We start from the raw sequence: 22,553 nt of genomic DNA, 5'->3' as shown, positions 1-22,553 counted from the left end.
AAAAAAAAAAAAGAGTAGTGTCCTTGAAGCCATGGAAAGGAATTCCCAGATAAGTGGTCAGTGATGCTGAAAATGTAGATTCCTGGGTCCCACTCCCAGAGATTCAGATTCAGTCAATTTGAGGCAGAGCCCTGAAATTTACACTTCCCACAATGTACGTGAATTTGATGTAGATCCATTTTGAGCAGCACTGGTATGCCTTGTTTTGTAAATAAGTGAAACCTCCCCCAAAACAAAAATGCTTAATGTAAGTTCATTTGATATCCAGTTTCTCTTATATATTTCTAATATTGACTTTTTTAAAAAAAGATTTTATGTATTCATGAGAGACACAGAGAAAGAGGCAGAGACACAGGCAGAGGGAGAAGCAGGCTCCCTGTAGGGAGCCCGACGCGGGACTCGATCCCAGGACCCCAGGATCACGACCTGAGCCAAAGGCAGACACTAAACCACTGAGCCACTCAGGCATCCCTAATATTGACTTTAGCATGTGGGAGATGACAAATTATCTTTCATTGCCCAAAAACTTGGCTCACATTAGAAGAAACATTAACCAAATTAATTCAAATTAACATCAGGATAACTTGAACTTCCCTTCCTCTCATTATACCTACAAAATCCAGAACTGCTCCATCAGCCCAAAAGGAGTCTATTCCAGTAGGGATGGGAAAAGGTAATTTTCTTTGATGGTATACAGGATTTAGAAGTATAGCAAACAAAGCACAGATGTGACACATGTTGTAGTACTGACTTCCTTTGCACTATTATGAATAAAGTCTTATGAGTGGCTCAGTCAGTTAAACATCTGACTCTCGATTTTGGCTCAGGTCATGGGATCAAGCCCCACCTTGGGCTCCTCGCTCATGGGGGAATCTGCTGGAGATTCTCTCCCGCTGCCCCTCAACCCTGTGCATATGCGTGCAGACTCCCTCTCAAGTAAACAAGTCTTTTTGTTTTTAAATGTCTGAGATGGTAAATACCATAGCAAAAGGGTGGTCAGGAACATAGTTTCATTCATTTATTCATTCATTCTTATCTCTATTCAACAAATATTTATTCAGTACCTATTATATGTCAGGTACTGTTAGGAGATTTGAGTATGAATAAAATAAAGTTCCTGCTGGTATAATAGCACTACAATGGCAATCACATAACAATATATAAATGTGTCAGATAAGTTTATCCAATGTTATATGTCAAATACATTTCAATTTTAAAAATAAGTGAGTAAAGTTCCTGCTCTCAGGGGGTTTGCACTCCAAATAAATCAGCACTTCCTACAAATTCTTATTGAATGCATTCAGTGTTTAGGACACCGAGCCAGACATTGGATTAGGAGGATTAGGTGAGATGCTCCCTTTGGAAGTGATGACAGCCAAGTACTTGGAAGACACTCATGTATTAGGCACTCTGCTAGGGTTTTCAGGTACAGAGATTAACATGAGCTTGTCCTGACACCCTGGAATTGGAAGCACAAGAGATAAACAACTAATTCTAATGTGGAGATATACATTGAGGGAGCATGGGCTGGTGAGAGATGAAGCTGGAAAAATACACTGGGACCAAACTGTGAAGACATTGAATGCCATGGTTGGGGGCTCAGACTTCACTTTATTGGTTGTGCAGCCTTAGAAGGTCTTGGAGTAAAAAAGTGGCATGATCAGACTTGTGCTCTGGAAGTTAGCTGGAGACAGGCCAGTTAAGAAGCTATTATAATAGTCTAGGCAACTGATAATGAAAGCCAAAGCTAGGATTGTGACAGTGAAGATGAAATGAGAAGTCAAATTCAAGCTGTCCAGAATCAGAAATGGCAAGATACATAAGAGGAAGGATGTAGGGGGGAGAGGGAGGAGGAATTGAAACTCATAAGACCTAGCTTGAGTGATTGTGTACATGGGGAGCCTATTAAACAAGCTAGAAAATAGGGGAGGAGAGCTCAGTTTGAGGCATGGGAATGAGGGTTGAAATAATAACCTGTTCCAGTTGGCTAGCTGTGAAAGGTCTAGTTGGAGGATTTATGAGCAGTTGAAAATACAGGTCAGGAGTTCAGGAGCAAAGTTGAAGCTGGACATGGAGATAGCAAGAGATAGGTGAGATTATGGGAAGAAAATAGATGTCCAAGGGCTAAGGTAAAAAAAAAAAAAAAAAAAAAACCAATGAGGGGCTCCTGGATAGCTCAGTCGGTTAAGCATCTGCCTTCAGCTCCAGGCATGATGCCAGGGTCCTGGGGTGGAGCCCCACGTTGGGCTCCCTCGCCTGGTGGGGAGCCTGCTTCTCCCTCTGCCTCTGCCCCTCCCCCACTTGTGCTCTCTCCATCTCTTACTCTCTCTATCTCGAATAAATATAATCTTAAAAGCAAAACAAACAATGAGAGAGAGTGGAGAGGGGGTCCGTGGGTGGCTCAGCAGTTTAGCGCTTGCCTTCGCCCCAGAGCATGATCCTGGAGTTCCCAGATGGAGTTCCACATGGGGCTCCCCACAGGGTGCCTACTTCTCTGCCTCTCTCTAATAAATAAATAAATAAATAAATAAATAAATAAATAAATAAATAAATAAATAATCTTTTAAAAAAAAGCCTATGAGAATATAGAAGCCCTCACCCAGCCTGGACATCCTAGAGGGAGCAACATCTTAGCTGAACATGGAGGAGAACAAGTTAAATAGAAAAAAGGGAAGATGGAGAGTTCTCATCTCTGGAGATGAGAGAAGGCCAGTGTTTTCTGTGAACTGGGGAACTGTAATGCAGCCAGAGGAATGGGAATAGGGTGAGTCTGGGATGTGAACAGAGGACAGACAACACAGGGATCTGACTCATAATAGTTATAGACTCATAAATAGCAAACACACAATGCCATGTGCACTTAATATATTTTGAGAATTTGAGTTGCATTAGCGAATCTTTACAATAATCCTGGGAGGTAAGTACTACTAGAATTGACATTTATCTAATGGCCATGGTGGTTCATTGACAGGTTTTGAGCAAGGAATTGGTGAGAGCAGGGTGTCCCTCCAGGAAATATGGAAGTCTTCATCATCGCTCTCCCCAGCCAGCCTCTCCCTTGACCTTCTTTACCTCACCTCTGGTACCACTGTCCCCCCAGTCAATAGGCTAGAAACTGGGGAACCCACCTGCACTACCCACTTCTAAACACTTACTATGCTTTGCCAATTTTGCCCCCAGTTCTTTCTGCTCATTTTCACCTCCTGGATTCAGAGCCTCCTGTCTCTCACGGAGACTCTACTACAACGTCCCCACTGGCTCCTGGCCTCCTCAAGGTCTATTCCCTTTCTTTAAATCTGTCTCTCTAAAATGCAAACGTGACCACACAAGGCCCCTACTTTAAACATACCACGCCTTCCCTGGCCCAGGAGTGCAGCTGCAGTCAGGACACTCCCATTGTTAGAGTGGCTCACTTCCAAGACAATGACACACCATGCAGGTGACATGTTGACACCTGGAGTGTAACCAGCACTCACCACCTACCAGGCTCTGCTCTCAGCCCTTTCCCCGAGTTAACTCAATCCTCACGATAATTGTCCATGTCAAAGTTGGGGAAACGGAGTCAAGGGAAAGTTAAAGAACTTGTCCAAGGACACAGAGTCAATAGGAACTGGGCTAGGCCCCTGACTCCAGGGTGTATGCCCTGAACCTCCACCTTAATGTGGGGAGAAGAGAGAAAAGCAGGCCTAATGAGGTGTGGGAGGAGAAAAAATTAAATAATGCCTAATAAAACTTTGAGCTGATTCTGCTCTGACAGCTGCTGCATCTTCCTCCCCCACCTGAAGGACACGTGTTCAAAGTATGGTTCCTCCACATGGCCTTTGAGGAGCCCTCTGAGTCCTCTCTGTCCTCAGCTGGCTCTGCGGCCTTCCAGTTCCGCGCCCTGTGTCTAGCGCCCAGCGGTCGGCCTGAGTACACTCGGTGGGGTGGCTCCCCCTTCCTGCCTTCCTCTACTTCTCCTCCAGGCTGGCAGCCCACTGCCTAGCCCAGTGGCCAGAACAAGATCGTACCACCAAAATCACGTGGCAGATAGACCACGGGCTTGGCCTGCTCTTGCAACCCACCTTCGATATTTTCCCCCTCTACTCAGTTTTACAATCTTATACCAGTATCACCACTCAGGTTTCTTGAGGGTTTTCTTTTTTTTTTTTTTTTTTCATTGAAATTGACAAAGACAAGGTCTAAACGAGTTGGATTCATTTAGCAAGTCTATTTTCTATCTTTTTAAAAAATATTTACTTATTCATGAGAGATACAGAAATAGGCAGAGACATAGGCAGAGGGAGAAGCAGGCTCTCTGCTGAGCAGGGAGCCTGATGCAGGACTCGATCCCAGGGCCCTGAGATCATGACCTGAGCCAAAGGCAGTCGCTCAACCACTGAGCCGCCCACGTGTCCCCAGCAAGGCTTTTTTCAAGTCCTTCTATATGGTAGGTACTGTGCTAGGTGCTGGAACAAATAAATGCCATAGACTGGTAGACCATAGACATAAAAGTTGGCTCCCTTTCATGGCCAGGCTAACACGGGACCCCAGGGAAACACAGCTGGTGCTGCCCAGCCATTTCCACAGCACGCAGGGCACACTTGGTTCACTGCACAACACACAAGATTATAATTATCTGTCTACCTGTCTGTCCTCACTCTAGACCAGATCTCCTGAGAGCTGGGACGTGCTCTTTCCTCCTTATATCCCAAAGCCTAAAGTGATTATCTGTGGGATGGAAATGAATTGGAGGACTTTCCAGCAATAGGGCACTCAAGTGCTATTAGATGCGCAAGTGCTCCCGTGAGCTAACTGTGGGCCCAGGACTCCCGCCCTCATGCTTTCCTCACATGAGCTCATGTAATCGTCACGAGCGGATAAGGCAGGAACCAGTTCTAGCTCCACTTCCCAAAGGAGGAACAAGGAGATGAGAGGGTAAGTGACTTGGCCTAAGACAGTCTTCCATGCGGAACACCGTGTCTTCCTCAGGTTCCGCTGTTGGCCTCATTTTCGCCTTCATTTAGCTATAACCTGCCCCTCTCTAATCCTACCAAACTCTCCAAATGTAACCCTCTGGCACGTCGTGTGCTTGTTTGGAGAAATGTTTCCAAGCATGTTTGTCATTAGAATCTTCTACTCCCAGCAGAAGTGAGAACAGGAGAGTAAATTTCTATTTTATGCTCACACACCAGGTTTAAAAGGAGACCTGTATGTGTACATACTATGGACATGTGTGGGGAGGGGTCAGGAAAAGACATATTTTTCAAGCAAAATCAAATTTCTCTCATGTAGCCAGTTCATTTTGGAAGCATTTAAATTCCGGTCACAAAAAAAAAAAAGAAAAGAAAAAAGAAAAGAAAAAAAAGCTTTTGTTTCTTGAGCTATTTTGTTCTTCCTCGTTAAAGGAAGAAACTCTTCCCCACACCACCCCCCACACCCCAACTGGATTTAGATAAGCCTAGAGCCAAAACCACTCAGTAGATTGCAGAACAATTGGCCTTCAGGTGGGGCCTAATGAAAGACTTGAATTCTTAGGGGTCACCTGAGTGTCTTTTGCAGCACCTCCCTCTGTTCTCCCTGGGGGGGGGTTGTTTCTCTTGCTCTCTCTCTCCCTCTCCACTCTCTCCCCCACCCTCATTTATCTATGTAAAGTTACTTCAGAGACTACTTGCTGACTCCCCCCACAGATATCCAGCCCGCGGGGCCCACCCCTCCCAGCCTCCCCCTCAGCACCCAGGATGTGTGCCCATTGGGCCTGTCACTGGGCCAGACACTGAAGACCCAGGTGGGGCAGGGCCTGACGGGCAACTCTGCTGCCTTTTTCTGGGAAATCCCAGGTGTCCTCACCGGCCTCCCTCTACCCAGTCCTCCAGCAAGTAAGCGGCAAAGCAAGCCAACTTTCTCCAGCCTTGGACTTTGCTCCCGGGTGTCCCGCCCCCAGTTCCTCTCTGCCCCTTAAATGCTTTCCACTCTGGGCCTGCGAGTACCAAAGCATACCTTACATTCCATTTCCATACCCTACTTTAAAGATACTCTAAAACATAAAGTTGCAACAAACGTTTCAATTACTAAAAACCTAATATTTTCCTTTTTAAAAAAAAAGATTTTTATTTATTTATTTATGAGAGAGACACACACAGAGAGAGGCAGAGATACAGGCAGAGAGAGCAGGCTCCATGCAGAGAGCCCAACGCAGGACTTGATCCTGGGGACTCCAGGATCATGCCCTGGGTCGAAGGCAGGCACTCAACTGCTGAGCCCCTGGGCATCCCCAAAACGAATATTTTCCAAAGACAAGCACCAGTAACTTTGTTAGTATTAACTTGAAATGTCATAGCATATATAGGTTTTGTTTAAATTTGTTCATTCACCTATATTTTTATTGAGCATCTATTATATGTCTGTCTGCTATGGTGTTACGCACTATAAGGGGCTTTTTGTTTCAAGGAGTGGGAGGCTCCCCAGGGAGACAGACGAGTGCCAACACGAAAGTCCCCAGTGTGAGATCTGGGGTGGGTTGGCATAAGGGTGAAGGCAGCCTAGGAAGGGCTTCTGAGGTGCACTCTCCCGGCAAACGCTGAATTGCACTGGGGCTTCAGCTTCCAGTGTTTCTTCCTGGGACATTTCTTATTCCATGGATTCACTTGCTGTTTGCTCACTCATCACTCACTCCCTCAAGTCTCCCCTTCAACAGATGTTCTTGGAGCCCCGCCTGTGTGCAGGCCCTGTTCTAGGAGCTGGGGAAATGGTGGTAACAGGATGGGGCTGACATTCTCATGGCACAGGAGTCAGGAGGTAGAAATGGAAACAAGCGAGGACAAAATGAGCTCAGATAGTGCTAAGTGCTAAGAAGATGTAAGAGGGCAGTAGCTGGAGAGCACCTGGAAGTAATGGGGGGGGGGGAGTCTTTCTCAGAAAGTAGGGACAGGATGCGGGTCTGAGACCAAAGGACACGCAAGTCCCCTGTACAGAAGCAGGCTGAAAAGCGAGGCTGCGCAGAGGCCTGAAGATGGCAATGAACCCCGCACAATGGAGAAGGAAGACCAGGGCTCTGGGGCCCAGGGGGGACAGGCATGGGAGGGGTGAGGCCCCAGATGGGATGGGTCAGGTCGCAGGGGCCTGGTAGGGACAAGTTAATACTAATGGTGACAACTTTGGGGAGTGTGTGTGCAAAGCTGGACATTTTCGGTTCATTTTTTGGTAAACAGATTATCAAGCTTACTCTGTAGAGGCTCCTAACTACTTTGTAATGTGTCCGCCCCATAAAGCCTGACAACCACCCTGGGAGGTGGGTATTCTGATCCATTTTGGGCAGGAGAAACTGAGGCCTCAGCTGCTGAAGTAGCTTGTCCAAGGTGACTCGGCTGACACGTCAAGCCTCAGGACTTGCAACGCAGCAATGGGGTCGTCACACTGGACTAGTATCGCAGGCTTCACAGTGGCCTGAGATCCATTATTAAATGGGGTCTCTCTAAAAACAGAAGGGGAAAAAAAAATCCCTGCCCCCTTTTGCCTCCAACAAAAGTTTTTCAAATTCTCAGAAAGCACTCCTTTGTCCAAGAGTCAGGGAGACTCTTAAAATCATTCACACATTCTTTCAATAGGTTTATCCCGAGAGGCAAACAAGTGTTGAGGCCGCCTTGCCCGAGGCCTGGGCACGTGCTCCCCGCGTAGTGTTTGGTTTTGTTTTAAATGCCGGTCAGTCAAATGCTCCGAAGACTAGAAGCCTTTCTTTGTCCTACTTGGGGACTTTTTTAGAAATGTAACTTTTGGCCTGGTATCTGTGTCCTTTGAAATTCTGATTCACCCTCACAGCGCCTCATCAGTATTCATGGTTCTCCTGAAGAAATGCACTTGTCCCCGTCCGAGCTGATCCGCCGAACAGATCTGCGGAGCGCTTAGCCCCCGGGCCTGGGGCCTCGGCGCTGCTCCCCGGGCGGCGGGTTTGAAACGCAGGCTGGGGGGGGGGGGGGGGGGGGGGGGCGAGGAGGGTCAGCCCCGGTGGCTCGGCAGTTGAGCGCCGCCTTCAGCCCAGGGCGTGACCCTGGAGACCCCGGATCGAGTCCCGCGTCGGGCTCCCTGCACGGAGCCTGCTTCTCCCTCTGCCTGTGTCTCTGCCTCTCTGTCTGTCTCTCTGTCTCTCATGAATAAATAAAATCTTTTTCTAAAAAAATGCAGGCGGGGGTGGGGGGTGCACCTGGGTGGCTCAGAGGTTGAGCGTCTGCCTTCTGCTCAGGGTGTGATCCTGGGCCCTGGGTTCGAGCCCCGCACCCGGCTCCTTGCGCGGGGCCTGCTTCTCCCTCCGCCCACGTCTCTGCGTCTCTCTGTGTGTATCCCACGGATAACATCTTTAAAAAAATAAAATACGTCAAATGCAGGCGGGCCCTGGCCCAGAAGGTCCGCCCTCCCCACGGGATGGGTTTGGGGGCGGCGGGTGGGGGACGCCCGGGCCCCGGCCCTCCGACCTGGGCGCCGCGGGGCGAGGCGCAAGGGAAGGTCCCGGGGGTTCAGGGAGCCTCGCTGCGGGGCTCTGCGGCCGGGAGCCGCCGACACGAACCGGTTTCCCCGTGGGTGGTCCACACGATCAGCACGCACCGGCCCTGACGCTGCGCCCGCGTCCACGCGGCCGGGGAGCGCCCCGGATTCCGCGCGGCCGGGCGGGCGGCTCTGCAGCGCCTTCCCCGCAGCGGGACCCGGGGCTGGCCGCTGGCTCCGCGGCTGCGGGGCTCCGAGGGCCCCCTTGTGGGTGCAGAGGCCGCTCACCCAGCCGGGACGCCCCCCCCCCTCCCCCAGGCCTAGCTCCTGCCCCGGGGATGCCGGCCTGCAACCCCTCCAGATCTCAGGGCACCTCCGCTCCCCAGGGGCGTCGCCAAGGGAGCCCGCTCAAAGCCCCATTTGAAATACAGACTCGACTTGAAAAGAAAGGCTGGGGATCCCTGGGTGGCGCAGCGGTTTGGCGCCTGCCTTTGGCCCAGGGCGCGATCCTGGAGACCCGGGATCGAGTCCCACGTCAGGCTCCCGGTGCATGGAGCCTGCTTCTCCCTCTGCCTGTGTCTCTGCTTCTCTCTCTCTCTCTCTCTCTCTCTCTCTCTCGATCTGTGTCTATCATTAAAAAAAAAAAAAGAAAGGCTGCCCCTCTTATAAGCTGCAGGGGCTACTCATTCCTTAAATGATCAATTGGGTCAATCAGGTCTTAAAGCAAGAAATGACTGTCGCCAGTCTCCCGCGTGAGCTGGTCTATGCTCTTTCCCGTATTTGACTCGAATCCCGGGTTCCACTGGTGGCACAGTAAACGTTTTTTATAGGCTACAAAATTTAAGCAGCATAAATCAACCGTCACGGTAGAGGCATGTTCCTCTGTTATGCTGTGCTGTGCATTGGAAGTTTTTGGAAATTAAATGATTTTATCTTCCTCTCCTTCCCTCCCCCGCCAACCCCCCAAACCCAGTAGCTTGTGAGCAGCCTCCCAGAGGGCCTCCCGGGAGACTCCCTCTCACCAGTGTCCAAGCAGCCGGCAGCTGGCTCCCTGACCCCAGTCCTTCTGTCCCCACTGGAGACAAACCCTCCTCAGTATACCTTCCTTCCAGCCCTGTGCCCGCCCAGAAGCCTCCGGCACCTCCTTCCATGCCAACCAAATAAGCCCCAAACTCTGAAGCCTGCGGCTGAGGATCCCTTTCCTGGCCTTTTCTCCTGTGCTGGGTGACTTAACCTCTCAGAGCCTCCGTTATTCACTTAAAAACTGTGGCTCCTGGGATCCCTGAGTGGCGCAGCGGTTTAGCGCCTGCCTTTGGCCCAGGGCGCGATCCTGGAGACCCGAGATCGAATCCCACGTCGGGCTCCCGGTGCATGGAGCCTGCTTCTCCCTCTGCCTGTGTCTCTGCCTCTCTCTCTCTCTCTCTCTCTCTGTGACTATCATAAATAAATAAAAAAAATTATTTAAAAAAAAAAAAAAAAACTGTGGCTCCTGATGCCAACCTATCAAATGTGTGTTTTAAGGATTGCAGGGGACCTAAGGAAAGACCACCCCACAGGCAGTCGGGCACATGGTGAGTTCTCAGAAAATGCAATAAAATGCAGTTTCTCTTTCCACCTCTTGAACAGACACTCCGCTCCCCACACCCCCACCCTGGCCAGCCACCCATTAGATTATTTATTCCTAAGTTGACTGAGCACTTTCCTGACTTTGCCCACTTGCTGGGGTCTGCAGTGGCGCTCAGCCTTCTATCCCCACACTGTCTGGGCATCCTTTCTTTGCTTGCCACCTTCCCTTTATTTGTGCGATTGTCCCATCAATGTCCATCTCCTCCGTTACACTGAGAATTCTGTAAGGGCAGTGGGCACAGTTGTCCTTGTGGACCGTGTAGCCTCACTGGTGTCCCCAGCAGGGCCTGATGCACACAGTACATTTCGGAGGCTACAAGCCCAGTCTGACATATCATTACTTCCTAATGTTTTCCATTTTTCCCCCACCCAACTCAGCTACTGGTCTGTTTTAACACAACTCACAGGGTCTCATTCAACAGTTACTTATGAAATATTACTACCCTCCTACAGTGGCATCACATGTTTTCAGTGTGAACCTCTGTGGCTTATAAGGATCCAAGAAGAAGAGAAAGAATGAAAGGAAAATAACAAGATAATGAGCAGCGATGTTCTTAGGCAATGAAGCAAGCAAATCACCACCCCGGCTGATTGGAGTGATAATGAGTAACTTTAAGGATCCCAGAGCCAGGAAGGTGAGGAGGCGTTGTGTCTCCAAGAAATTACAGAATTAACTGCCCCCCCCCAAAAGCCAATGCTGAGTTAGTTGATCATAAATGCAAGCACAGACTATTTTTAGACACTGATTTAAGTATTTTCAGGGGTCATTGTGACTTGGCATAATTTCTTCAAAACCTAACTACTACCAACCCCATAAAATTAAATTCCACTAAATTATAAGCACTTGGAGGCAAAATCAGGGTCTTTTAAATCTTGGTATGGTCATAAGTCATAAAGATGGAACAATTTAGAAATCAATGTATCTTCTGTGATAATCAGCCAACACTCTCTTGTAGAGAATGCTCTTTGGCTATGTATCAAAGCATACTGAATTAATATACATTTGTCAAAAATTGGTACTATTTAGTCTCATCAATGAATTTGAAATTTCAAACACGGACTTGTAAAGACTCCATTGTGCTGTAAGTATGCTATATTTTGCCAAGTGCTGATAACATTTTTGGCATAGTTTCAGTTCTTAGTGGAATTATATATTTATTACCTAAATTACATAAGCTATCCATGCTTACTGTAAAAAAAAAATAAAGGTATAGACTTACACAAAAAGAAGAAAAAATCAAATAAGATTCAATTACCCAACGATAGAGGTTATTAATATTTTGGTTTATAATTATCCATACTTTAAAAAAGTCTGTGTGCGTGTGTGTGTGTGTGTGTGTGTGTGTGTGTGTGTTCTCTCTTAATGAATACTTTAAAATTACATTGATGGTTATAAAAATGAATCAGAGAATGTTAGCAATGAGCGACTGTAGCCTAAGCCCTTCATTTGACAGTTGCAGAAACTGCAAGATTCTTTCCTGAGGGTATAACATGGCTGGACTATAATTATAGCAGCTTTGAAAATATGAGGCCTTTGAGTCCCAGAATATAATTCATGTTTTTGCTTGTTTAAATCACAGTGGCACAGGACTCCACAGACACTTACTATGTTCTGGAACAACAACAAAAAAATATACAACGGGACAGAAAGGAGGAAATTAGATCAATGAAGGTTCATGACAGTCAGATGCTCTTATCAGATTGATAATGAAGTCACTTACTTGTACTAGAAAAGTGCTTTCAACCAAGAATCAGAAAACTACATTGTAATGCCCACCCTATTAGTGACAAGACTTGTGACTTTGGTAATCTCTCTGTGCCTATTTCCTCATCTGTAAAATGGGAAGTATCCCATTTTCCATTCCTATTTTCTATAAACCAAGTGAAACACAGAATGTGAAAGTATTTTTAAATGTAAAGTGTCATGCAAAGTAAGGTGTTGTTGAAAGGGAGCAGAGGAGCACTAAATGCATAGACTCGTGGTCTAACAAATCATAAATCTGTCTTCCCAGAGGCTACAAGGCTCTTCCCTGCTTGGTATCTCAATTTGAATTGATGCTGTGTGTGTGTGTGTGTGTGTGTGTGTGTGAGAGAGAGAGAGAGAGAGAGAGAGAGAGAATGGGGGGGGGGAGAGGGAGATTTTATGTCACTATATTCATATTTCCTTCACATAGTTATCACATTGCATTGTCATTCTTGGCTTCTATTTCTGTTTTTCCCACTAGATAGTAAACTCTAGAATGATGAGGAGGTTTGGGTGCACTTTAGCCCGGCTCCCCATCTCCATCAGCCTCCCTGAGACCATTTTCCTCCATTCCTTCACTCAGACTTTGCTAACCAGGTTACCTCCCTTGAGCCCTTCCCACACCTATACTTCACCCCCTCAAGAAGTTTTAGGAGCACCATTAACCCTCTTGGTTTTTATATTTCCAGCATCTAAAATAGTGCCTAGCAGCGAACACTGTAGACAGTCAGTGAAAGTTGGTTAAGGGATGAATGAGGGAGAACTCACTTATTGGATCAGTCTTTAAGAATGCTCTCTTCCTGTCAATCTAGTCCTCTTTCTATTTAAATCTTTGAAATCTGATCATGGACAGTTTTGGTTTGATTGTTCAGGAAGGGCCATGACTTGCAATAACTTGTGATTTTCTGAAGAAAGAATGAAAATGAGGTGCAGGACTGGGCCGGGGTCAGGCCCTTACCTCCTGGGCTAGCCAGCCCAACCCCTCACCTCCTCAGCATGACTTTGTTTTCACAGATTCTGCCTCTGATGTGTTCAGGGAAGCTCAGAATCTATCTCTTCTGACTCCTAAGTCCAAGTTCTTTCTTCTTATAGCTCTCAAAAGGATCAGTATTTTCAAAGCGTTTTGTTATTTCATTTGACTGCCACAACCCAGTGAAAGTGGGTACTATTATCATCCCCTCTACCGATAAGGAAAGAGGCTATAATTTGCTGAAGGTCACCCGGCTAATAATTGACAGAGAGGACCCTAGAAATCAAGTTCATTGCCTCCAAATAAATGTTCATTTCTCTGTACCATAATATAATAATGTTGGACCAAGAAACCACCAATACATTTTTTAACTATATGAAGAAACAACAAAAGTTAGTGGAAGGATGGGGCAAAGGAGGCACTGGGATCAGTTATGTGTATAAAATTCATTCTGTATGGAAACACTTTAGAGACTTAATGAATATTATTTGCTGATGGTATTTATAAGCCTTTGGAGGGCATGCAATTATATCTTATAGTCTCAGAGTTTAACACAATGCTCTCCATAGTAGAGCTCAGAAAAAGTCTGTTTGAATATGCCTGGAGACCACTGGATGAGTTTATTGGGTAACTCTTTCCTGCCATGGCAGGTAGTTGAGAGTAGGCCTTGTTAGGAGAGGTCTGTATGATCTGGTGAGTGGTGCAGGGAGGCTAAAGGATGGGATGCAGTTCTCTGAAGCACAGAGTGACACATCCTGGAGACCTCATCCCTGGGAGATACCCTGGGGCAGTGGAATCCAAACCGAGGCGGTCCCCAAGTCCAGGAAGGCAGCATGGGCAAAGAAAAAGCCCTCCGGCCTCTCAGCTAGGGCCTGGCTCTCCTTCCAGCTGACTTCTTTGGATTTTAGTTTCCTCATCTGAAAAATGTTAAGATCCCTTACAGCTCCACTTAATAGAAAAATATTAACTAAAAATAGTACAGATGGTATGCAATCTACAGCTAAAGTCATTTGACAGGTGATTTCGTAAGTTAGCATTTTGGTACAGTTTACAGGCTCTAGAGACAGACAGGGTGTGTATCCCAGCTCAGCTACTTACTGTGTGTATGATGTTAGACAAATTACATAGCCCCTCGGGGCTTCAGATTCCTCTTCTGTAAAGGATAATAATTCCTACTTCATAAGGTTATTAGGACAATTAAACAACTTTCAATGTGCTTAGACCAGTGATGACATATATGATAGAGTGTTAGCTATTGTCGCTGGCATCAGACCTGTTGTAGTTTCATTATCTATTAAGGATTAGAAAAATACAAGAGTAAGAACCTGCGGTAAGTCAACTTTTTAATTAGTTCGAAGCCACAGAAGCTGATGGACATGTCTGAAGTGTTGATCGAGGGCACGGGAAAGATGGGAAGTGATAGGAGAAAAGACCAAATGCCTGACCATTGCTACAGACAGTAACCAGAGTCAGGAAATATTTATCAGAAACGCAAGAATAAATATGAACAAGTAGCTCTTTAAATAGTGTAATTTCAAAATACTGGCAAGGATAGGAAAAAGAAAATGACTTTTATTTGGAACAGAATACACTCTCCAAAAATAGACCCTCACTTATATGGTCAATTAATTTTCAACAAAGGTGCCAAGTTAGATAATTCAATAGAGAAAAGAGTCTTTTCAATAATAGGTACTGGAACTACTCGATATTCTGTATGGAAAAAAATTAACCTTGACCCTCGCTTTATACCTTACAAATATTAACTCAAAATGGATCATAGGCCTTAATGTAAAAGCTAAAACTAATTCTACTTTTAGAAGAAAATGGTTGTGACATTAGATTAGGCAAAGACTACTTAAACAGGACACAAAAGCACCAATTCTAAAAGAAAAAAATGATAAATGAACTTCATCAAGCCTAAAAATTATTGCTCTTAAGGAAAAGCCACAAGACTGGATATATTTTTGCAAAACATATATCTGACCCAATTTATGAAAGACACAACTCAATAATAAGACAAAGAACGTAATTTTTAAAAATTGGTCAAAGATTTGAACAATAACTTCACAGAAGTTACATGAATACAAACATGAAAAGATGTTCAACATCTCATCAGCAGAGAAAAGCAAAGTAAAATCATGAGGAGATATTTTGAAGGGATATTAGAACCATAAAACTTTAGAACTGCTATAAAGCTATACAGTGGCATCATTCTTTAAATTTGGGTCTTTGCATACAATGAGGTAAATATATTATTCGAATGATATTCATTAGATTTTCTTGAACACCTTTCCTCAATATATATATAAATATATTTCAAATATATGTTATTTATAAACCTGCTTTTCTTCTTTTCTTTTTTTTTTTATCTGAAGTTTTTTCTTTAATAGGTTTGCTGAGGTATAATTCACATACAATAAATTTCACCAGTATTTTTTATTAAAAAAAAAAAAGATTCTATTCATTTATTCATGAGAGACACAGAGAGAGGCAGAGACATAGGCAGAGGGAGGAGAGCCCAATGCAGGACTCAATCCCAGGACCCCAGGATCATGACCTGAGCCAAAGGCAGATGCTCAACCACTGAGCCACCCAGGTGCCCCACCCTGCTATTTTTAAAATTAGTTTTAACTCCTAAGTTTTTAGTGGGAAAAAAAAAATCAATGAAATACAAACCCACAGGAACAGCTAAAATTTAAAGATTGGCAATAGCTAATGTTGGCAAGAATGTGCAGCTACTGGAACTCAAACATTGCTCGTAGAATGTAAAAGGATACAGTCACTGTGGAAAATATTACAGCAGTGCTTTATAAAGTTAAATATATGCATATGAGCCAGCAATCCTACTCCTAGGTAACTACTGAAAAGAAATGAAAACATATGCCCACCAAAAAACCATATACATGACTGTTCATACAGCATTATTCCTAATAGCCAAAAATTAGGAACAACCCAGGTGTCCAGAAATGGGACAATGGAGAAACAAACTGGAATCTCCATAAAGCAAAACATTATGCAGCAATAAAAAAGGAATGAACCATGACCGTGTGAACACCTTGGATGCATCTGAAAAATGCTGAATGAAAGAAGCATAACACAAAAGGGCACATACCATAGGATTTTACTTGCACAAAGTCTAAAACAGGCGAATTTAACCTATGGTAGAAATATTTGAAATATAAAAAAAAAAAAAAAATATTTGAAATATCAGTTGCTTCTGTAGGGATGGTTAGGAGAAAAAAAACTCCCAAGAGACAGAGGTCAAAAAGTGTCTAAAGAAGCTCACTGTTCCCTTCTTCCTTTACCTTACATTTTAATAGCTTAGTTGCCATTCAGGTAGTTTCTTCAAGTATCTCTTGTCCTTGTCTCAGCAGATTTCACCTCCTATACTGGCATTTTGATCTTAGGGAGTTGACAGTTTGATGAATAAGGAAGGTAAAGAATTCATTAGAGAGACACAATCTGGAATAATGTCTCGCTAACCTTCCAAATGTGTCCCAGGGGTCAGAAATCCAACTGGTCACTGTTTTAGAAAAAGTACTAATAAACTAGTACTATAATAACATCAGCAGACCTCAAAGAGATCCTGAAAGCTAGGATAAAATATATGACATATAATACCATTTTTTAAAATATTTTATTTATTCATGAATGACATAGAGAAGCAGAGACCCAGGCAGAGGGTGAAGCAGGCTCCCCATGGGGAGCCTTGATGTGGGACTTGATCCCAGGACCCTGGGTCATGACCTGAGCCGAAGGCAGACGCACAACCACTGAGTCCACCCAGGGGTCCCACATATGATAACATTTATGCAAATTTTAAAAGCATACAGACAACGCTGCATTTCGATTGTAGGCATGTATACTAACAAAAGTATAAACCTACAGCAGGAAGTATATGTACTAACTTCAGTACGATGGCTACTTCTGGGGAGAGAGAAGAAGCCTGGAGAATAGTACAAAGGGGATATTAGTTACATCTAAGTCTACTTACCACCTATCCGTATTAGATATCTGAAACAAATAAGGAATGTCATTGAAATATGTTAAGTTTGGGTTGGGGGGGATATTCCCTAACAGTACTCTCTCGACTTCTCCGTGTGTTTGAAAGTTTTCATAGTCAACCCCAATAGGAAGAGTGAGACAGACGCCAGTCTTGTGGGCCTGGCCTCCCTGCTCTGCTTCTGGTAGCATCTCTCCCAGCTCTTCCTGCCTTGAGGTATTTAACAGAAAAAAAGAAAGCGATGTCCCACCAGGAGCCTTCTTAGTAGCATCTTTGTGAAGGCAAGTCTCCTTCCTCCCCTAGCAAGTGTTCACAAGAAAATCTATTGATAAACACATCTTCCTTTTTTTCTGAATATCAACTTCTATCAACCTATATAATTCCTAGGAGATGGAGCTCTAGCCCAGTACAGTTCAAGTCAAACTGGTCATGTCTGAATCACTTCATTCTTTGGAACTTGAGCAGAGCCTTATAGGTCCCTTCCAACCTGGAGTTTCTAAGATTGATTCTTTTTTTCGGAAGATCTTTCAACTTATGAGATGCTTTTCTCCTCAACCACCAATACAACAATACCATCGCTGACACCTCTAGCTTTGGATTTTGTTTTTAGTTTTTAATAATGCAGTCAGCAACCTAACCGTTGGATGCTACTCTTGTTGCAAACAAAACAACCATCAAAAATAAACCATTTAGGGACGGCTGGGTGGCTCAGCGGGTGAGCATCTGCCTTTGGCCCAGGGCGTGATCCTGGAGGCCTAGGATCGAGTCCCACATCGGGCTCCCTGCATGGAGCCTGCTTCTCCCTCTGCCTGTGTCTCTGCCTCTCTCTGTCTGTGTCTGTCATGAATAAATAAATAAAATCTTAAAAAAAAAAAAAACCATTTAGGGGCGCTGGTGGCTCAGTCGTTTAAGCATCTGCCTTTGACTCAGGTCACAGTCCCAGGTCCTGGGATTGAGTCTCACATCGGGGCTCCCTGTTCAGTGGGGAGCTTGCTTCTCCCTCTCCCTCTGCCACTGCTCATGCTCTCTTTCTCTTTGTCAAACAAATAAATAAATCTTTTTAAAAACCCATTTATCTGGAAGCAGCATCTAGAATTTTCAAGGTCTCCCGTAATTATCAGTGAGTGAGGAGATGGCTTTATCCGGGACACTGGGATGATTAGAGAAAGCACAATGTGCTATTACCAAAGAAGAGGTCGGGTTCCAAGATGGGCATTAGCTTCCAACCAAATCCACTACCAGTGTTAGCATTCATTGGTGATGGTTCAGCTGATACGAGTGTCCACGTTAAATATGTGACTTGCATAGTCACCTGAACCTCTATTTATATATTTTTTTCCGGACACATATCACGTTTCAGTTTATCACTAAAATAAACTTATCATTTACTTATGATTTTGCTTGTCTGCCTCTCTGTTCCAGAATACATCTCCAAGAGAGCAAGGATCTCAGTCTGCACCATTCACTGATGTACACAGCAAAGATCCAACCCGGGTGTCTATGGCACAGCTGGTGTTCAACGACTAGCTGCTGAATAAATGAATGAATTTCTGCATCTCATAATCCCTCTCTGCCAAATTACGGTCTGAATTGATAAAATGAATATAACCTCTCTTTATTGAAAGCTTACTACATGCCACGCCCTGCCCTGGGCACTTTGTACCTCTTTTAATGTCTCAAGGGCCTCCTGTGGACCAATGTTTTTGTCCTACTTTGCAAATCAGAGGAAACCGAGACTTGGGGTAAGTGAACTGCCTAAACTCACACAACTGCCAAGATGCAGAGCAGGGATGAATTCTAGTCTGCAGAACTGCCAAGCTGGCTCTCAAACACCAGCTTGCATGCCCACTATGTAGGAGGGCTCTGTGGACAACACCAGGCAAGAACAGATTTTCCTGCACTCCAAGTCAGGGCTAGTAACCTCCCGGTGTCCAGTCATCCCATTGACCTTTACCAGCTCTCCTTCCTTCGTTGCACATGGCATGCTCACAGGAAGAAAAATGGGGCTCCCCTCCTAGGTCCACCCGTGTCCCCACTTCCACTGCCTGGCACGGGCCTTGTCACAGCGTCCTGCTGGTTCACATGGTGTTGAGTTGTCAGACACACTCCCTTCTTGAAGTCCAGATGAAATCATGGCCTTCTTAGAAGCATGGTTTAGGGGGGAAAGCTCGAGCTTTGGAATCACACGGTCCTGGGTTCAAATGCTATTTCTGTATTTGTTACCTGTGGGACATTTAAATGCTATTTGATCCTTCTGGGCTTGGTTTTTTCCACTGGTTAAACGGAAATACTGATGTCTTGAGAAGTTAAAAACGATTCTTGCGCTAACCATGCCCCTTCTCTTTCACAAGGAGACACAAGGGACAAGCCAGCATTCTTTTTCCCTGTCAGGAGGTGGAAGTATAAAGAAATGGCACTTAAGATTTCCACAGCAATTTGCCTCATCTTGTTTGGGCCCTGCTTTGTGGGGGATGGGACTCAGGATGAGGAGAAAGGAATTGGAGTCGTCTCTCTTCAAGCTCCTTCTGCCCTGAGGTGTGAACTTCCGGTGTGAGTGGTGCAGACAGTAGTGAGGGGAGAAGAGGGAAGGAAAACTTGGGAAGACTCACCCAGATTGGGAATTGCCACAAAACAACCAGAAGGGGGTTCTCTTTTTCTTATTGATTTATAGAGCTATTTATATATTCTGGAATAGTTATTCTTTTATCTGTTAGAAGTATGTAAATACCTGTGGTTAAATCTTTTCATTTTTTTTCTTGGCATTATTTGTTGTTTAGTTGTGTAATTACTTATTGTTTTCCAAGTAAAGAAAAGGCAAGTAAAGTCCAGCGTTAGCTTAAGAAAAAAACCTGGGTAAGTGGGCTTTTAACTGGTAAATGAGTGTCTAGTAGGCTATTCCTTTGTAGCTATTCTTTTTTATGTTTTGTGATATTTCACAAACAAAAAATTAAAAAAAAAAAAAACCCTTTGGCCCTCGTTCCCCTCACCACCAGGCCTAAAAGAGCTAGCTACACAAACTCCTTTTGTTTTCCCAATCTTAAACTTACTTTATTGAAGGCTATCGAACACAGGATAAGAAAACATCTAAAAACGACTTTGGAATTCTGGGGACATTCTTGGTGGAGACACCCAATCACAGGAACCGCCCCAGGCCAAGTTGTGAAAGAAGCTATGTGTCTCTGGGCGCCTCCATTCCTGAACCCCCACCCTGTCCTTTCAACATCTCCTCCCCCCAGGCACCTGGCAGCCTCCTTGGATTCCCAAAGTCACCTCTACCTGCACGAGACACACATTCTTAGTCGCACAAAAGGAAGATTTGCTAAAAGTGGACTCAGCCCCAGAAGTGTTTACATTTTGAAACCCTTTAGAGAGTGGGCAGGAAAAGTCAAAGGGAACAGCCAAGATTCCTCAGTGGGGTCTCTCAACAGCCATCACAGGAGGCCCCGGGAGACCTCTCCAGAAGGGCCAACTGGGCTCCAGGAGTGGAGAGACCCTGTGTTGTTCAACATGGGAGCCCAAGGGCAAGCCGGCCCCCCTGGTGCTTTGAGGGAAGCAAACAAAGAGGGATCGAATGAAGCCAGCGACTTCCTGTCAGTTTAGTTCTGTGCCAGGCACCCAGGCAAGCATGTGGGATGCGGCCATGAGGAGAACACAGGGACCCTTCTCCTCAGGGAGCTTCCATTCTGCGTCCGTGTTGATGAGGGAAGGGGGATGAGCGCCTTGAGAAGGTGCATACATAAAATAAGCAAACGTATGTCATCTGTGACAATAAACACCTCGGAGATAAACAGAGCAGGAAAGGGGCCCAGCAGGGCGGCGGGGAGGGGCTGTTGCACTTTGACGTAGGAAGGTCACCGCGTCATCAGAGCAAAGAAGGTGGACGTGAGGCCTTGTAGGGAAAACAGAACGGCGAGTGGGTGCATCCCCTCAGCCCTCCGACCTTCCCTGTCTTTGAAGGCCGGAACCTCTCAAGGTCTGAGGAGACACTCTGCTGTGTCCTGCTTCAGTAGTTTGCATACGCCGTGCCCCCTCCCTGCCACCCCCCGGCTGCCTTCTGCCTGGCCAGCGCCTGCCCGTCCTCCAAGACCCATATCAGATGCCACGTCCCCTCCGAAACCTTCCTCAGAGCCTCCAGGCGCTTGTCGTTGCCACTTCCTTTGCACTCCCATCCTCACGTCCTACTAGACGCTCTCAGTACTTGTCCCGGGGCTGCACACGTGTGTCGCAGAGCCCTGGCCACCAGGGCTAAGCGGTCGCTATCACCATCGCCGGTAGACGTATAAGGAAACAGGTTCTAACAGGTTGAGGAGCTTGGCCCCGGTCACCAGCCGGCTCGGAAGACAGGACGTGAAAGTCAACAACCCGCGCTCCAAAGCGAGGCCCTCCCCGCAGTGCCGGGAGCCTCACCCTGCATTCGTGTCCGAATTCGCTGCTCTAACTCGATTCACTCGAGGACAGACACCATTGCTGTCTGAACGGGGGAGGGCTTAGTCTGGGGAGCATTAGGTAAATACTTGTTCAGGGAATAGAGGGGTGAATCAGTCACCAACAGCTCAGGCGTTCGTGTGGAATGTATTTTGGAGCTGGGGCCTTCCCGTGCCACCTAATGCTACCCTGGAGGTGACTGCGTGCTCGGCCTGACCCCACCAGAACCAAGCTGTGCTGGGGCTGGGATTCCTTGGGTGTTTGGCTATAGCCTCCTTTACGGGGTCCTTTGGGCGCTCTGAGGTAAAGTGGTTTGCAAAGCTCGGGGAGCATAGGTCGGTGATGGAGCAGCGGGGTGTGTGGGTGGCAGCACAACCCTCGGGCCCAAAGGCCCCTGAGCACCCCAGACCCGGGTACTCAGCCATTCTCTCCTGTGCTTCCTGATTGTCCCTGAGTTTCTGTCCCAAACACATAGGCAATCTTGGGACCCCAGGTCTCTAGGCAGGACGTGAGGAAAAGATGGTTTCTCCCAATCTTTCTGGAAAGGTGGAAAGTATGGTTTTCTGTTGGCCGGTCCCTAAGAAAATAAAAGAGATGCCATGTCCATACTCCAACAGGGGAGAAAAGGAAAGGAAGAAGGTCTAAGGGTGACCAAGAGCAAGGGACTAGGTGTTCTTGAAGAAGGCGACTTGCTCATGGAGGATTCGTCCCGGTTCCTGGTGGGCGACTCTGAGATGTCTAGTGACTCAATCCCCTGGGTCTAGGGGAGGAAGATGCTTGTGCTTCTGGAAATTGGCGATTTTTTTCTTCCAAATCAGGGTAAGGAAATATTTCTGTCAGATATTTTCGCTTCTAAGGGGCTCTCCATAGTCAACATCTCAACGTTAAACCCTAGGTTGCTTATGGTCACTGCTCCACCCCCCTCATTCACTCATTCAACAGTATTGAGCATAAGTATGTGCGTGTGCCTCAGACGTCGAGGAACCATGGCCAGTCTTCAGAGAGGCTCCAGCCCAGACTGGGAGATGGTTGGTGAGTGTGGAAGCAGGCTTGGGTGCCATGATAGTTGTCTGTCAGGCCTCACAGCACCCGAAACAGGGGAGAAAGGCTCCAAAGATGAGTCGTGGGCGAGCAAAGACTTGGAAACATTTGAGCCATTTTTCTTTGCTGGGGGCATTGGGTGGGAGAAGAATCCTGGCCTGTTTTAAACGGCATTATTTTATTGTTTAAACTTGAAAGCAATTCATGATGTCTTTAAGGGGGATGGAAGGGCTGAGGCAAGAGCCCTGAAGGGTTCATTTCCACAGAGGCCTGGCACCCCCCTTCTG

General features: G+C 46.0%; 1 long non-coding RNA gene across 1 annotated transcript in view; it reads left to right on the top strand.

Moving 5' to 3' along the window:
* LOC111093192 overlaps nucleotides 1-22,553 on the top strand; it is a 72,445-nt gene that overhangs the window by 1,108 nt on the left and 48,784 nt on the right. Inside the window, exons 2-7 of the long non-coding RNA XR_005381143.1 lie at nucleotides 4,646-4,917; nucleotides 9,979-10,028; nucleotides 10,537-10,718; nucleotides 18,223-18,542; nucleotides 19,152-19,335; nucleotides 21,843-22,044. This is a non-coding gene — a long non-coding RNA (uncharacterized LOC111093192). The remainder of the gene's footprint in view (nucleotides 1-4,645; nucleotides 4,918-9,978; nucleotides 10,029-10,536; nucleotides 10,719-18,222; nucleotides 18,543-19,151; nucleotides 19,336-21,842; nucleotides 22,045-22,553) is intronic.

This window comes from Canis lupus, chromosome 29, assembly GCF_011100685.1.
Source record: "Canis lupus familiaris isolate Mischka breed German Shepherd chromosome 29, alternate assembly UU_Cfam_GSD_1.0, whole genome shotgun sequence".
Lineage (NCBI taxonomy): Eukaryota > Metazoa > Chordata > Mammalia > Carnivora > Canidae > Canis > Canis lupus.
Note: the sequence above shows the minus strand (reverse complement) of the source record. Positions and strands in the feature narration are given on the sequence as shown.